General features: G+C 41.9%; 2 long non-coding RNA genes across 2 annotated transcripts in view; one reads left to right on the top strand and one right to left on the bottom strand.

The window, feature by feature from the left end:
* Window positions 1-3219: 3219 nt before the first annotated feature.
* Window positions 3220-4835, top strand: LOC133241242 (uncharacterized). Its single transcript, XR_009734566.1, has 2 exons — window positions 3220-3298; window positions 4471-4835. It is a non-coding gene; the product is annotated as an uncharacterized LOC133241242 (long non-coding RNA).
* Window positions 3292-18463, bottom strand: part of LOC133241241 (uncharacterized) — a 31582-nt gene continuing 16410 nt past the window's right edge. The window contains exon 3 of the long non-coding RNA XR_009734564.1: window positions 3292-3821. This is a non-coding gene — a long non-coding RNA (uncharacterized LOC133241241). The remainder of the gene's footprint in view (window positions 3822-18463) is intronic.

Genomic DNA, 18463 nt, shown 5'->3' with positions numbered 1-18463 from the left:
TTCCCAGCATCAGGGTCTTTTCCAAGGAGTCAGTTCGTCACATCAGATGGCCAAAGTATTGGAGCTTCGGGTTCAGCTTCAGTCCTTCCAATGAATATTCAGGACTGATTTCATTTACGATAGACTGGTTGGATCTCCTTGCAGTCCAAGGGACTCTCAAGAGTCTCCTCCCACACCACAGTTCAAAAGCATCAATTTTTCAGCACTCAGCTTTCTTTATAGTCCAGCTCTCACATTCATACATGACTACTGGAAAAACCATAGCTTTTGACTAGACGGGTCTTTGTCGGCAAAGTAATGTCTCTGCTTTTTAATATGCTATCTAGGTTGGTCATAACTTTTCTTCCAAGAAGCAAGCATTTTCTAATTTTATGGTTGCAAGGGGGTTAGGGTTTGAGAATTTTGGAGGACACCTCAGACCATAACAGCCCAGGCCTTCACAGGGCATTACTTGTCCAACAGGCTGTCAAAGTGGGGCATTTCTTATGGTCTCAGTTTCTGCCGGTGATGGGAAAGATTAAGAATTAAGGAGGGAGCAAGAAAGGTGGAGGTTTCTCTAAAAAAAAAAATGCTTTGCATGCATGCATCTTCCTAACTGCTGCTCAGGCCAACTGAGATAAGCTTAAAGGGAGCTCCCAGGGGCTTTGACACACACCCCTTGGATTAGGAAAGAATGTGGAAGAAGGTCTGAAGGGAAGAGGCCATTCCTGGCTTGGGGATGGGGAGGGCCGTGTTGGGAGGATGAAGAGAAAGCTGCAGTTACCTGAGTGGTACAAGAGGCTGGACAAGAAGAAGAATTTTCAAGATCCAAATACAGATCCCAGGGCAGAGCCCAGCCATGAAGTGGCTTGAAAGCCTCTCTACCCAAGGGGACCACCCACGTGGGGATGCTGGGAGGGTGACCTCAGCAGAAGAGGATTGAGCTGAACCACCAGCTGTGGGCTGGGAGGGTGTTGTGAGCAGCAGCCAAGGCAGGTGACACCCACATCAGAAAGTGGCGGTGACCGTGCCCAGTGGGAGGGGCTCAGAGGAACCTAGAAAAGCCCCATGAGAAAGAAAGACAGCCTTGGGTCCTCAGCACAGAAGGCTCCATCACAGCTGCATCTGTCACATAGGGAATGTGCATCCCACCACTGCCTTGCACCCCCCAAAAGCCGATGCAACAAGAAGCCTGAGAAGGACAGGAAGATCTGAGTGGGCAGCATGGTAGGGCTTAGTACCCTGGGTACTAAGCCTGGCAGGGGAGGCAGAGGGAGCCATCAGAAGAGAGTTTGATAAAAGAATGGAAATGACCTGAAAATTCTATGGGACCTGCAGGAAGGAAGAGGGAACTGAGAAAGAATTCAACACAAAGTGCAGAAAAGTCCCCTCCTATTTGCACTCTGCTACGTTCAGTCCTTCAGAAATAAGGTAGGACAGTTACAAACAGTTGTGCTCACCAATCCAGCCACGTGGGGCTCAATGCTCTGTGGGCACCACCTTCAAATTCTTAATCATTTTTAACTGGAGGCCCCAAATTTTCGGATTTCCCTGGTGGCTCAGATAGTAAAGAATCTGCCTGCAATGCAAGAGACCTAGGTTCCATCCCTGGGTGGGGAAGATCCCCTGGAGCAGGAAATGGCAACGCACTTCAATATTCTTGCCTGGAGAACTCCACGGACAGATGAGCCTGGTGGGCTACAGTCCATGGGGTCGAAAAGAGTTGGACACGACTGAGTGACTAACACTTTCACCCAGGTTTTTACTTTGCACTGAGCCCTGCAAATCAAATAGGTAGTTTTGGTTATATAGAGAGCAGGGACTTAGACATGTTCTATATAACCCCACGGGATACATTAGATCTGATCCAGGGGAGGTAAAAAGAAACAGCTTTTAGCCCAATATTAGGAAAAGTTCTCAAAACTGGTGGTTGCCCAAAATGGAACAGGCTATATAAATAGGAAGAGCTTCTGACACCAGCCTCCTTACAGCAGAGGAGGGTCAGCTACTTGGCAGGAATATTGGAGGCACAATTTAAGCATTGGACTCTGTACCCTCCAAAATCCCTTCTAACCCTGGAATTACCTAAGTCTTTGATTAATGAATCTCCTTCGAGGTGTCTGCTTTACCCTCTTCACCAGGAAATGAACTCACTAGTGCTGAGACAGGTGAGGGTCTTGCCAAGTCCAGCCTCTAACCCTCCACGGTTGGGAGTTTTGCTGACTCCCTGGGTTTCTGTCCAAGTCGTGAGCTGTTGTTTTCCTTGATGAGGACATTACTGCCATTACTCACTGTATTTTTGATCATCGTTAAGTTGGACGTTGTTATGGCTGGCACACTGTGACTTCCAGCTTCTAAGAAAAGGCCTAAAAAGACTCAGAAAGTGTCTTGGGCTTAAAGCCATGTTCATTAATCATCGTTTTGACAACAAAGCATAAACAGACCTAACAAATACTGATTAAATGCAACTTTAGACATCTATACTTGTGTTTTGGTTCTTGTCTTCGGCATGATTATTAGTCTTGGGGAAGAGGTTTCTCAGAGAAGGAAAGAAAGTCCAAGGCTTGCTGAGACCTTCCACAGGTAACCGCTCAGCCTCTACCTTCATGGGGCTGGTCTCTGAGGCTTCAACCTGAAGGACCAAAGCTCCAGTACAGACACCATCGGGGATGGTCCTGGGTCAGGAACCCACAGGAAATGGGTGTACTTGGTCATGCCCAGTAAACTCATATTGGAAAACTCTGGGCTTCTTTCATAACCACATTTTGGCCTTGACCTTTCTAGCATTTAGCCTCCCGACAATGGAGTCTGTGTGTCTCCACACCCTCCGTGCAGGCCCCCTAATTACCACCATCCGTTAAGCTGTCAGGAAGAAACCCCTAGCTCAATCCCGTCTTTATCAGACTCCGGCTGCCAATGGGGTCAAGACAGGCGTCAAGTCTGACCCGCCTGGAGCCCCTGTCCTGTGCTGGTCCCCACGCTCACTGGGGCCTTTGTGATGGGGCTGGGGACAGCCACCTGGGGCCCCAGCTCAGTCCCCTCAGATGCACTGCAGACAGGGCGGAGCCAAGAGCAACAATGGGGCTGACTCAGCGAGGGCCTCCTTGTTGGCTTCATCTTCGGGGAATTTTGCACACAGGAGTTATGCGGGGTTGTCAAAGCCCTAAACTGGAAACGGAGACTCTACTGAATAGGCAGGAATCTGGTGTCAGGGAAAAACAATTCCTCAGCTTGGACCTGCTGTCAGAGACCATGGAGTCATAGATGTTATCACTGCCAAGGAACTTAGTGGTCATCCGACTCACCCTTTATTTTACAGGTCAGTGTAAGTGTGGCCAAGGGAGTAGGGTTTGACTTTCATCGGTGAGTCTGGTTTTCTTGAGTTCTAGGTGAGTAATATTTTAAAGTGAGCTCTATATAATAAATCCAGGCGTGTTACTATGTGGCCCCATGTTACTCGTTGTCTGTTTGATGCACGTGTGTTTTCTTTCAAACAGAAGATCATAGATTCTCTCCAGGACAATTATTTCTTCTCTATTCCCCACAGAAAAGTGCTAGCAAAGAAAGTGCTGAGGGTTCGTTCATGATCTTTTCTGGTTTTTTCTTGTTTTTCTGTCCGAGTGTGTTTCTGTGTGTCAGTGTCTCCCTAAATAGATGATAAAGGCCATGTGCAAATTAAAATAGAACCCTCACATCTCATTGCTCATCTTGCTACTCCATTTAAAAGATGAGAACACTGAGGTCCAGAGAAAGGAAGTTATTTGCACAGGATCACTCACCAATAGATGATCTAAACGCAGGTCCACAGTTTATGCAGGGCTCTTCCCATAACTCCAAGGTAGCTGCTTGTGATCACATATTAATAGATACAGGTTGAAGGGGACAAAGGAAATGAGGCATCAGAATAGACCCTTAGTACTTTCCTGACCAGTGGTTAAGACTCTGTGCTTTCATTGCAGGGGGCCCATGTTCAATTCCTCGTTGGAGAACTAAGATCCCATATGCCACACAGTGCTGGCAAAAAAGAAACACAAAACAAAACCAACCAAACAACAACAACAAAAATTGACCCTTAACTGATAACATGATCATTGTTATTAGTAATACTACTTGAAGCGTGCAGAGCTATTAGTTTACAAAGATAAACACTGTTAACAGTTTCTTATATGTCCCTCAGTAAGCCACGTGCATTCTTATTTACACAAGGGGAAATTCTGCCATACCTGTTGCTCTGCACATTGCTTTTTTCACTTGCAAACATTTCTGAGGGATCCTCCCACACCCGCACATGCAGGTCCACTTTATGCTTCTTCAAAGGCCCTTAGGGTTGGAGCGACCACAGCTTATTTCACCAGCCCTATAGTGACGGACAGTTGTTTCCAGATTTGTGCTTAGAGGTATCTATTTTTCACACTCTGCCCTGAAGAGTTTTAAGTAACTAGCTTGACATCAGATTAGCCAATCTTTCATAGTTTTATGTCTTTATTTTAGAAGATGACAAAACTGAAATCCAGAGAAGTGTGGTCATTTCAACTACTAGGGGCAAAATCCTAAGAAGCAGGACTTTGTATTCCTGTGTCCTCTTCCACTGGTCACTGCAACATGCTTGGGCCACTTAAGGGCGCTGGACCTGCTGGCCTTGGCTACTTATAGAGGCAGTCAAGAGCCACCGCCAACATCATCTCCAAGGAATAGCCACAATCTGACCGAACAATCTTTGCTGAAAGAACTGATTCATCAAAAGACTCTCATCATGGTTTTAATTTTACTAGCCCAAAGACCACTGGATTAAACTTCCCATTTCAGTGGATGAACCCAACTGCTTTGAATAAAGACGTAATTCAATAAAAACTTAATACTCTCATAAAATTGAGTATTCTCTGGTTCCCCAATGAACTCCAAAACATATTAGATTTCTTCTGCAGATGACATGAGATGAGTGGCTTTCACTGACTAACCCTATTATGCCTTTTAAAAATACATTATTATTTAAATGTTCAAATTTCTTTTATCCTACAAATCTACAGAAGAGCAATCACAGTGTTCCTAGACAAGAAAGAGCTGGTGGAGGGGTTTTATGATGTGGGGAATTTTAGGACATTCATTCAAGAATTAGAAACAAAAATCATGTTGGGGTTGTACATGTGTATCTCATGAATGGTCTCAGGCAGTGGCTCCTTCTGCAAATCGCCACGTAAGGAGTTTATCACAGGTTGAGAAAAAGAGAGAACTTAAGGAGAAGGAAATGGCAACCCACTCCAGTACTCTTGCCTGGAAAATCCCATATATGGAGCAGTCTGGTAGGCTACAATCGATGGGGTCGCAAACAGCCGAACATGACTGAGCGGCTTCACTTCACTTGAGATTAGGACTTTCTAAGGGTGAGAATCTGAAAGTTACACTGACTTTTTAGACAACTGCTTTTTGTTTGCTTGCTATAAAGAAACAAACAGAATGTCTTTATTAAATAGCAAAAACCAAAGTTTCTGGTTGGGTTTCAACAATGAAAATAACAGTAGCTGCCATGCATGAAGCCCCTGCTCTGCAGGCACTGTGATCATGGCCATACACTTTAGAAAAATCTAAGAGAGAAAGAGAAATATCTGGGAACTTCTGGACACCAATTTCTAAATAACTTTGCAACAATCACCAAGTGCCCACAGGGTATGTCCCAGTGTAGTCTTAGGTTTATGTAGGGTAGCTGGAAAACAGACGAGCAAAAGAGCAGGGTGCTAATGATCGTCCATCATTCCTTCTGGATGATCAAATGGGAAGCAAGGTCACCTAACATAGCATCTTGGACCAGAAGAAGGACGCTCCCATAAAAAGGGATCCTGGCTCAACTCTTGTGTGCTTTCTGTGTCAGGAAGATTCCCTGGAGGAGGAAATGGCAGCCCACTCCAGTATTCTTGCCTAGAGAATCCCATGGACAGAGGAGCCTGGCAGGCTACAGTCCATGGGATTGCAAAGAGTCAGACGTGACTAAAGCAACTTAGCACTTAGCACAGCACCAGAGGGGGCATTGCAGGCAAGCTGAGGCTGGCCAATTTCTTGGTCTTAACCCTAATCCTGCTCTTGTGCTCCTTCCTGACCTGGATCTCTTCTTTAGAGAGTCCTCGATCCCTGGGAAAGTTCCTTCTGTTCCTCCCTCTCTTTCAGCTGATTTTCCTAAAGCAGTTTTTCTTTAATCTTTCAGGTATCATTTCTGGTCCTTTTTCATTCTCTTTCCAATCTGTTGCTAAGTTTCCAATTTTAGTCCCTGCTTTTCTCCAAGTGAGTTTTAAGAGGATTTTCTCACCTATGGGTCTAAAAAGAGAATTTTAGAAGACCAGGAATTCCACTGTACTTGGCATTTGACTCAGATGTAAAGGAGGAATAAAAGATTACTGGGAACAAATACTCCATCTGTTATTATGTGCCAATACTTCCATGCTATACCTGGTCTATGACTTCCTCCATATTACATCCATGGACTCAGAAACAGAAACTTCTATCTTAATAAAATAACTTAACACATGTTCAATGCCCATTGAAATAATTATCCTCTAAGTCAGTAGAAATTCTCTGCTTGCTTCTGTGTTTTTTCTTTTAAGCTGAAAGATTCTACCTCTGTCTTTCCTCTTGGGGTAAAGTGTTCAAATGAAAAGGTCCCACCTTTCTCTCTTAGTGTTTCTTCATCTCTACCCTTTAGTATATTTTGGAAATCTATGAGGAAAACATAATATTCTGTTTCTTTATAGGCTCATTCATCTAGTTCCTCCCAACCAAAGTTATCCTTGTAAATCAAGATCAAGAAAAGCATGAATGCTTCCCCAGATTTTTTTTTTTCTTCTAGAGCAGGGGTCAGCAAAGTTTTTCTTCAAAGGGTCAGACAGTAAATATTTTAGACTTTGCCAGCCAAACAATCTCTGCCACAATTACAGCTCTGCACTGTAATATGTATGCCCTGGGAAATGTGTAAACAGATGGACATGGCTGGGTTCTAATAAAACCATTTATAAAAACTGGCTGTAGGTCATAGTTTACCCATCCTTGTTCCAGGTGAGGAAGAGGAAAAGGAAGAGGAGGATATTGATGGCCAACTGCATCGAACATTGAGTGCCTTTTCTGTGTGAAATACTGTGCTAAGCATTCTATGAGAATTATCCTGTTTAATCTCTGTAATTCCACAGGGTAGGTGCAATTACTGTATCCATTTTATAATTGATGAAACTAAGCTTTAAAGAAGCTAAACAAGTTTCCCCACGGTCAGACAACTAATAAACAGTGGAGACAGAAGCTCAGCTCTGACACCAGTGAGCATGCTTTCCATCCCTAAGTTGTGCCGTAAGACATACACATTCACTGTTGGAAGCTTTTTGATCAACTTCTCTTAAAAACTACCTCTGAACACAGTGGGTGGGAAAGCTTACTGCTGCTGCTACTGCTGCTGCTAAGTCGCTTCAGTCGTGTCTGACTCTGTGCGACCCCAGAGACGGCAGCCCACCAGGCTCCCCCGTCCTTGGGATTCTCCAGGCAAGAACACTGGAGTGGGTTGCCATTTCCTTCTCCAATGCATAAAAGTGAAAAGTGAAAGTGAAGTCGCTCAGTGGCGTCCGACTCTGTGCGACCCCGTAGATGGCAGCTCACCAGGCTCCTCCGTCTATGGGATTTTCCAGGCAAGAGTATTGGAGTGGGGTGCCATTGCCTTCTCTGGGGGAAAGCTTACTAAACTCACAGAATTCAGTTTCAGTCATTTTAATTTGCTTAATCCAAGTAGACTTTGAGCTATGGAGGTGTTTATTTGAACAAACATTTATGATGCCACTACTATCAGCCTCCAATTATAATAGTGACTTGAGGAGGAAAATAATAGAATATGGTTGTCTTATGCCAGACACACCTGGGGTTTTTGGTGCGAAAGCCCCCCTCCCCTTTCTTCTCTTAGAGCCCGTCTCGCTTGGAGAAAGCAAGCCCACAGCTGGCATTGCTTAAGGAAGGCGACCAAAATTCATTTTCTGTTGTCTTCAACCACAATGTGTTTGCCTTTCCAACCTCTGAAGACTAATGTTTTCACATGGATTATTTTTGTTCGTTTTATTATAGTGAAATAAGCAGTTTCTAGGGAATTTCAAGTGATCTTACATGAAAAATCTTCTCCCAAGATTTAGAGCCCCAAGTCTTGACAACCTTTCCCAGAACATCTTAGCCTTGATGTTTATGACTGAATATCCAACCCCAGTGAGCATCCCAAGTTCTCTGACCCAGTGTCCCCAGTTGTCTCGAGAACCCCCTCCCTCCTGACCCTTGTCCTTTCATAAAGCTGCACTTGTGCAGCCACAGGGTGTTTTGTGTTCTGCTGCTGCTGCTAAGTCGCTTCAGTCATGTCCGACTCTGTGCGACCCCATGGACTGCAGCCCACCAGGCTCCCCCGTCCTTGGGATTCTCCAGGCAAGAACACTGGAGTGGGTTGCCATTTCCTTCTCCAATGCATGAAAGTGAAAAGTGGAAGTGAAGTTGCTCAGTTGTGTGTGACTTAGCGACCCCATGGACTGCAGCCCACCAGGCTCCTTTGTCCATGGGGTTTTCCAGGCAAGAGTACTGGAGTGGGGTGCCATTGCCTTCTCCGGTTTTGTGTTCTAGCAGTGGGTTACTTAGTGCAGAATCACATAAGTAATAGTGAATATCCTGACTCTCATAAAGCTAATGACTCCTAATAGTCCATACCTCCAGCAGTTCTAGTAACTGTTCTCTCTACTGCCATTCATAGAATTTCTTCTCTGTACCCCCTCTCTTTACTGCAGATGAAATGCCTTTTTAATTTCCTTCCCCTCCAAAACCATGTGGTTAATTGTTATCATGCCTCATGTGCACTAAACCCAAATGGAAAGCAGCCTATGCTGGTGAGGCTTGGTGTTGCTTCTCCCCAAAGGTCAAACCTCACACAGCTGTTCATCATGAACCACCTCCAGCTCCAGCAGCTGCCCAGCGTTTATGTTATGTTAGTGATGTTCTCTAGCTGCAGAGCCAGAGAGCTTGCTGTTCTGCCAAAAAAACCCTCAGGGAAAAGGGAATGAATGCCTGCAGATTGCACACAGGGTTGCTGGGCACCTCCTTTGTGCTGTGTTTCCCATAGAGAAGCCAGTGCAGACCAGTGCAGGGTCACTAGTCAGATCCGTAGCTGTTGGGATATGACCTGGTTCCCCTGCATCTTCAATACGCAGAAAGGTGCCATGGGCAGAATTCCTCACACTGGCTCCCGGCAAAGGCACCGTCGAAAAATCCAAGAATATCTTAAGGACTTTCCTCTGGGATTGAGATGTATCTCTCTGATTACCAGCCACTAGGAAACTCTGAGAACAAGGGGAAAACTTGCATACCACCGGTGCCTTGGAGAAGCATAGGATTCAATTCTGTATTATTATAGTACTGACACCTTTTTTAATGGGTGGAATTTGATAAGAATAGAAGAGAGAAAAGAGAGAGGCAGAAGAGGAGAAATGAGATGCTGCGTCTACGCTGGTGAGTTCTGCTTGGTAGAATAACACATCTACTTACAAGGCTGTAGCACAACTGCCAGGCTTCAAAGACATTTGACCCTGCCCACTCCCCATCAGCATCCCCAGTCTTCACAAGTACCACCTTAGCCAGCTCACACACACCCTTGACCAATGGCAGAGTCCACTGCTGCCTTACATATGCTGGGTAACACCTCAGAGATAGATGGGAACCCAGTAAACTCAGGATACGAAGCTCAAAGGAGAGATGGAGCAAAGATTGAGTGCCCCCAAGGGCAATTGCTCAGCTCCCCAGTCTTCTTTGGGGAAATTCCTGGGAATGGATGGTTCTGTCTGCTTCTTGGGGGAGTTCAACACAATGGGCAGAATGGGGCCCCTCCTGGCCACAGAAGCAGCCACTGATGCAATGTTCTCATATTGGCTTTTTCTTCTTGTCTATTACTCTCACCCATCCTCATCTCTGCAACTTGGAATCACCTCGTAAATAAACTACCTGCCTAGATGCTCTTGTGTCTGGCTTTGCTTGCAGGGAAACTGAGTCTTTTCAGAGCTACCTGTCCAACATGAGACACCATTGGATCAACCATGGTAAAACCACCACCTGGTCCAGTTACACTGGGATAGGATTGTATGATGCTTGGGGGTAGTGGTTGAGGTCGGAAAAGCTGGCCTTCTTAAGGCCTCTGCTTCTCATAGCTTGTTGCTCCTAAGCAGTGAGATACTGCCTGTGGGAGAAACTCATCCATCATCCTGTGTGTGCCCTGATCTGTCTTCCTTTCCATCTGTCAAGGATATCCATCAGCAGGGAGTGAGAAGGAGCCATAAAAATGATAATGGAGAGAAACACCAGTAAAAGAAATGGCAGACTAGGAAACTGCCTCATTTCCTCATGGAGACATTTAAAAAAAAAAAAAAAGCCAACCAAAAACTGGATAAAATAACTTTGTATGAGTTATGGAAAAACAAAGGTCTACAGCAGCCTAGCAAACACCCAATTAAGGAAATGTCACTCTCAGAACAGTAGGAAAGTCTGTGGTATGGATATTTTTGCCTGCCCTTTTCCCACCCTCTCCCTGGTGGTCTTGGTCTGGAGGACACAGCAGCTCCCAGTCCCCTCCCTTGAACGGGAAGGAAGAGAGCAGATTTGCAAGGTTGTAACCTCTCTGGGGGCTGCTTGAAGGAGTGGCCTCTGTGTCACCTAATTCAGATCCAAAGCAGAGAGAAGCAGCTGGCACTGCTCAGAAAACTATGGATGTGCTAGTGTCAGGGACAAAGGATTACAGGTGGAGACACACCATCAACAATCTAAGGTCCTACGGAGAAACTGAGGTGAGACTCTACCGTCAAGACATTTATAAGCAACTGTGTATGTGAGGTGATTGAAAAGCCACACACAAGCCCAGACAAGACACATGCTCCAAGAAGACCCTAAGCTTTTTCCATGGGATGGTCCAGAGACTCAAATTGTGCCTGGCTAATTACTTAAGGATTTCCCCAGCACAAGGCCATTCTGCACTGGGAGAGGAGGTCATTTTTACAAATGTTCAGTTTTCAACCAAAGAAAATCATCAGCATACTAAGAAATAGTAAAACACTCGAAGGAAAAAATAATGGCAGAAACCATCGCCAGAGAAATACAGGCACTGGATACAAGACGAAGACTTCAGACAATTATTTTTTTTTAGTACTAGGTTGACCAGTGTGAAAATTACTGGCTTTAGGAGTTACTGATTAACTTCCAGAGAAACATGTAAATAAGGTATGTGTTTCTATGAGGATCTTCTTTGATCCTTTATGTATTGCAGGTAGAATTATTTTTGAACAATGCTCCACAGAGAACATTAGTTATTAGCTTATTCATTTCTTCACTCATTTACTCCCTCCTTCCAAGCCCACAGCCTGGTTAAATGGTTAAAATAGAGAACAAACAGACAGAGTTTGTGCCCTTAAGTTCCTGAGAATACCTGTTCATTCTATTCTGTTTGGCAGAAAAATCTGTCACCTGTCATGCATTGTCATCTGACATGTGAATTCCTTCTAAAACAAGCCTGCAGGCTTCCAGTTCTTCCTTAAAAGAAATAAATGGCTGGGGGAGAAAAATTCAGAGGCAATATCCCATCTTTAATTATTTGGAATAATTGAAGTGGAAGAAAGTTTCTGTTGGTGAAAAGCCTAATGATTCTATAATTTCTGGAGGACTGTTTTTTATTTCTTTTAAGTTTAAAGAAACTAACTGGACTGACTGTTAAAAGAATATGGATTGCAGATGTCCTGTAACATCTGCAATGAATATATAATTTCTTAAGATATTTTTATAATTTTAAAAATAATTTATGTATTGTATAGATGAAGCACAAGCTGGAATCAAGATTTCCAGGAGAAATATCAATAACCTCAGATATGCAGATGACACCACCCTTATGGCAGAAAGCGAAGAAGAACTAAAGAGCCTCTTGATGAAAGTGAAAGAAGAGAGTGAAAAAGTTGGCTTAAAACTCAACATTCAGAAAACTAAGAACATAGCATCTGGTCCCATCACTTAATGGGAAATAGATGGGGAAAAAATGGAAACAGTGACAGACTTTATTTTGGGGGGGGGGGCTCCAAAATCATTGCAGATGGTGACTGCAGCCATGAAATTAAAAGATGCTTGTTACTTGGAAGAAAAGTTATGACCAATCTAGACAGCATATTAAAAAGCAGAGACATTACTTTGCCAACAAAGATCCATCTAGTCAAGGCTATGGTTTTTTCAGTGGTCATGTATGGATGTGAGAGTTGGACTGTGAAGAAGGCTGAGCGCCGAAGAATTGATGCTTTTGAACTGTGGTGCTGGAGAAGACTCTTGAGAGTCCCTTGGACTGCAAGGAGATCAAAAAGTCCATCCTAAAAGAAATTAATCCTGAATATTCATTGGAAGTACTGATGCTGAAGCTGAAACTCCAATACTTTGGCCACCTGATGTGAAGAACTTACTCATTGAAAAGACCCCAATGCTGGGAAAGATTGAAGGCAGGGGGAGAAGGGGAAGACAGAGGATGAGATGATTGGATGGATTACTAACTCAACGGACATGAGTTTGAGTAAACTCCGGGAGCTGGTGATGGACAAGACGGCCTGGCGTGCTGCAGTCTGTGGGGTTGCAAAGAGTCGGACATGACTGAGTGACTGAACCGAACTGATAAATTTAAAAATAATTTATGTATTGTATAGAAAGTACTGAAAATACAAAACCAGTACAAAGAAAGAAAGCATATGATCCCAGTACTCTGCTTCTTTTTTATTGGCGCATAGTTGCATTACAGTGTTGTGTTAGTTTCTGCGGTACAGCAAAGGGAATCAGCCACACGTATACGTATATTCCCCTCTTTTTGGATCTCCTTCCCATTTACGTCACCATAGACCACTGAGTAGAGTTCCCTGTGCTATACAGCAGGTTCTCCTTAGTTATCTGATTTACATGTAGTATCAATAGTGTATCTGTGTCAATCCCCGTCTCCCAATTTCTCTCAGACCCCTCTTCCTTCTTGGTGTTCACATGTCTACATCTGTGCAGAGACAACTGCTTTCAACACCAGTCCACATCCTTTATCTGATTCTTGGACCTGTGTCTGAGAATTCAGAATTTCTCAAATTTTATTCATTACAATTTTTTTAATTTAAATCATGAAAGTATGATAACATATTTACAGGAGACTTGGAAAATATAGAACAAACTTACATATAATTTCACTTATATTACAATTATTTTTAAGTAGATAAATTAAGATTTTTAGTTGGAGTTTTAATATCAAATTCTCAAAAATTAATAGAATGAATAGACAGAAAAGTAGAAGGATATAGTAGACCTGAAAAGCATTCTGAACCAATTTAACATAATTAAGATTTATACAATTTTCACACAATAGCAGGATACAAATTCTGTTCATGTTCCCATAGACTATAAACCAGGAGACATTGGAATATATCCAGGGACATAAAACAAGGTGCAAAACCTTCATGGTCTAAAAGTATTGAAATCATACAGGGTCTGTTCTCTTATTATTGTGTAATAAGGTTAGAAATCAGTATCAAAAGATATTTGAAAATAACCCAATTATTTTCAAGTGCAATGTGACATTTACCAAAAGAGAGCTTTGACTTAGACATTGAAAACCTCAGTGAAGTTAGAAGACTGGAAAAGCACAGAGGGTGATTGCAGAGAAGAAAGCATTTAAATGAGATGAATTTCTCAAATTTTAGTAAGGAAATTCAATGTTTATACCAAAATTTGGTTTGATTTGGTATTGAGACATAATTGAAATATAACAGTACATTAGTTTTAGGTGTATAACATAATGATTTGATATATGTATATATTGCAAAATCATCACCACAATAACTCTAGCTAATACCCATCATCAGAGTTGTATTTTTTCTTGTGATGAGAACTTTTAAAGATCTTAATTTTCAAATATACTATACAGTATTGTTAGCTGTAGTTACCATGGTGCCCGTTACATCACCAGTGTACATTACATCATCAGGACACATTTATTTTACAACTGGAAGGACATTTGACCACCTTTACTCATTTCTCCATTGCCCCTGGCAACCAGCAATCTGTTCTCTGTATCCATAAGAAAGCAGTCATCTAAAATATTCTCAGAGAGCTAAAGGAAAGCATGGGAAAAGAGCTAAGGAGAATCATGAATCAACATATGAGCACAACGAGAAAAGAGATAGAAGAGCTAAAGAGAAGCATGGGGAAAGAGCTAAGGAGAATCAGGAATCAACATATGAGCACAATGAGAATAGAGATAGAAGAGCTAAAGAGAAGCATGGGGAAAGAGCTAAGGAGAGTCAGGAATCAACATATGAGCACAATGAGAATAGAGACAGAAATTATGTAAAGGAACCAAACAGGAATTCTGAAGCTGCAAAGTACAATAAGGTTTCCCCTACTCCCTGAAAGCTGAGCATTTCTGTGAAACTTTTTCATAAGCCAAAGTGGCATAAAGTGAAGAAGCAATTACCTTAGGTTACATATTGCTAATGGATGCACAAAATAAATCAGGATAAAGCACAGATGCTCACATACACAGTTCAAAACTATGGTGGCTTGATGCTGAGATGCTGAGTGTAGTTCCTGGAGAAGTACTGTCTCTATAATAGCTCACTGCAAAACAAATCCTGAAGGCTATTTTCACTTTTTTTCTGTAAAAGCGAATATTCTCTTCTGACTTCTTTTGGTTAGTAAAAACAGTTACTAATATTGGTCTTTTGTAAAAGTGAAATGACATAAAGCTAACTTTCAAAAAGTGTGAGATACCTGTAACTAAATTGAAAAATTAGCTAGAGGGGTTCAACAGCAAATTTGAACAGGAAAAACAATCAATGAACCCAAAGATAGGACACTGGCAATTATTAAGCCTGATGAGCAGAAAGAAGAAAAGAATAAAGAAAAGTGAACAGAGTTTAAGAAACTTACAGAACCTCATCGAGTAGACCAAAATATGCATTATGGAAGTCCCAAAAGTAGAACAGAAAAAGGATCAGAGAGCTTATTTGAATAATAGCTGAAAACTCTTCATATTTACGGAAAGACATGAATCTGAATTCAAAAAACTCAATGAGTTCCAAGTAGAATAGAACGAAAAAGACCCACACTGAGACACATTATAATTAATCTGTTGAAAGACAAAGAGAAAAATCTTGAATCAGCAAGAGGAAAGTTACTCATTGTATATAAAGAATACCCAGTAAGATTATCAGCCAATTTCTTATTGGAAAATTTGGAGGCCAGAAGTCAACGGGATGATATATTTAAAGTCCTGAAAGGAAAAAAAAAATTATCATGTAAGAATTCTATGTTCAGCAACACTCTCCTTCAAAAATAAGGGAGATAGTAAGACATTCCCAGATAAGCAAAAACAAGGAATTCATTACCACTGGTTGGTTGTGCCCTACATGTGATGTTGCAGGGATTTCTTCAGGTTGGAGTGCAAGGATGTTATAAAGCTACTCACAGCCCTGGGAAGATGTTGGTCTCTGGTAAAGGTAAATACATGGAGAAAGTCTTTGTTAACTAGTATATAAGATATAAAGATGTAATTTGTGGCATTGATAGCATAAAGTTGGGGGCAAATAGAATTGTAAAGGAGTAGAGTTTTTGTATGTCACTGAAGTTAAGTTGGTATCAATTCAAAATAGATTGTTATAACTTTAGAATGGTAATATAAATCCCCATGGTGACCACGAAGAAAACGCATGTAGAATATACACAAAAGGGAATGAGGAGGAAATCAAAACATGTCACTACAAAAAAAAAAAAAAAATCAACTAAATACAAAGGAAGGCAGTAATAGAGGATATGAGGGACAAAAAAAGGCTATAATACATACAGAAAACAAATAGCAAAATGGCATGTCTTTCCCTGTTAATAATTACTTTAAATGTAACTAGCTTAAATTTCCCAATCAAAAGGCATACACTGGCAGAATGGATAAAAAGTAAAAAGTATGATCTACTTTTATGCTGCCTATAAGAAATTTAGATCTAAGGACACATAAATTGAAAGTGAAAGATGGAAAAAGATATTCTATACAAATAGTAACCAAAACATAACTGAGGTGGCTATACAAATACCAGATAAAATATACTTTAAGTCAAAAACTACTGTAAGAGACAAAGACATTATATGTTGATAAAAGGGTCAATTCACCAGGAAAATGTAACAAATGTAAACATATATGCAACAGGAATCAGAGTCCAAATATATAAAGCAAATATTGAAAAAATTGAAGGAAGAAAAAGACAGCTCTGTAATAATATATTGTAGGAGACTCAATACCCTACTTTAAGTAACCAGACAGAAGACCAATAACGAAATGGAAGACTTGAACCAACCTAGAAACCAGTTGGGCCCAACAGACACACACAGAGCACTCCACCCAACAACAGCACAATACACATTTCTCTCAATTGCACAACGAACAATGTCCAGGACAGGCCCCCAGACAAGTCTTAATAGATTCTTTAAAAAGACTGAAATCATACAAAATATCTTTTCCAACCACAATGGAATGAAATTAGAAATCAATAGCAGAAGGAAAACTGAAAAATCCAGAAATATGTGGAAATTAAACAACATACTTTTCAACAACCAGTGAGTCAAAGAAGAAATCACAAGGGAAATTGGGAAACTACCTTGAGACAAGGGAAAATGAAAACATAACATACCAGAACTTACGGGATGCAGTGAAAGCAGTGTTAAGAGGGAAATTTATAGTTCTAAATGCTATAGAAAGGTCTCTAATGAACAACCTAACTTTATGCTCTAAGTGTCTAGAAAAAATGATACTGGCTGACAGTTTATGTTCTAAGGCCTCAGAGACCATGCTTCCTGGATGGTATGACCCACCCTGACTTCAAATGTTCCCTCGGTGTTTCAACATCTGTAGCTCCAAACTTTCTCCAGCCCACACATCCATATTTTGCAAGATAGTTTAACATGAGTGTTATGTTCAGCACATCCCAAAATGAACTCTCCACCTTCTCCAGGAAACTTGGCTTTGCCTCTATGGTTCAAATCCCAAGTCTTCTCTGGTTCCTTTCTCTCTCTGGCCACCCCCCACCCCACTGACCTTGGAGACAGTGTCTCCACTGCTTTACTCCATCTGTCGCCTTTCTTGTAAAGCCAGAGTTCTCACAAAATAGAGCCAACTGGATTCATCCTGAGTACAAAAAAAGAGCGAGCACCATTGTGTCCTGTTTTCTGTTTCTATCTCCTTAATTTCAAACTATTGTTGAGCACCTCCTAGGGGGTCAAACCAAGATAAAAATCACTTTACTGCCCTCAAGGAGATGTCAGTTTCCTTGGGGGGAAGTCAAGTCATAGAAACAAAAAGCCAAGTGGTGAGACTGACAGTGGAGGCATGTGTAAGATGCTGCAGGGACACAGAGGAGAAAACGTTAGTCAAGACTGGTGAGCAGAGAAGGTGTTAAGATCGGTGATATTTGAGCTGAGTCCTGGACGATTCATTGGAGCAAAGTGGATCAGAGGGGTGGCATATTGGTGGAAAGGATAGAGAATGCATGGGCTTGGCACTGTTTAAAGAAACTCTGGCTAATTCTGTATGACTCACACTTTTATAACAGCCACATCACGTTATTACTACAACAGCCCTGTGAGGCAGGGACCACTATTATCCCCATTTTACAGATGAAGGATTTGAGGAGAAAAGAGATTAAGTGATCGGCCTACGGCTACACAGCTGCTCAGAGAAGCTGAGTTTTCAATCTAGGAGGAGGGGATGGATATTCACTTTGAAGCCCAATACTCTGAGCAGAAAAGACAAATCTCTTGACACTTACACCAAACAGCTCTGCTGAAACATTGCATTTCCTCTTGTGACCCAAAACAAACTCAGACCTGAAGCTACATTTTTACCACCTCCGCCCCTACCCCCATGCTTAACAAGACACAGTATCTTGTTTCTAAGGGGGTAAGACATGCTTATAAACAAGACTGCAAAGGCATCTTTTTTTTTTTTTTTTTAAACTTTTTATTTGTTTTTAATTGAGGGATAATTGTTTTACAATATGGTACTGGTTTCTTCCATACATCAACATGAATCAGCCGTATGTATGCATATGTCCCCTCCCTCTTGAACCTCCCTCCCACCTCCCATCCCATCCCACCCCTCTAGGTTGTCACCAAGCACCAGTTTGAGCTCCCTGAGTCATACAGCAAATGCCCTCAGGCTGTCTAGTTTACATATGGTGCTGTGTGTGTTTCTTTTTTTTTTTTTTTTTTAATTTTTTTTTTAATTTTTTTTTATTTTTAAAATTAAAAAAATTTCAGGTATACACGTGCTCCCCATCCTGAACCCTCCTCCCTCCCCCTCCCCATACCATCCCCCTGGGCCGTCCCAGCGCACCAGCCCCAAGCATCCAGCATCGTGCACTGAACCTGGACTGGCATCTCGTTTCATACATGACATTTC

The sequence above is a fragment of the Bos javanicus genome, chromosome 29, assembly GCF_032452875.1.
Source record: "Bos javanicus breed banteng chromosome 29, ARS-OSU_banteng_1.0, whole genome shotgun sequence".
NCBI classification, from domain to species: Eukaryota; Metazoa; Chordata; class Mammalia; order Artiodactyla; family Bovidae; genus Bos; species Bos javanicus.
Note: the sequence above shows the minus strand (reverse complement) of the source record. Positions and strands in the feature narration are given on the sequence as shown.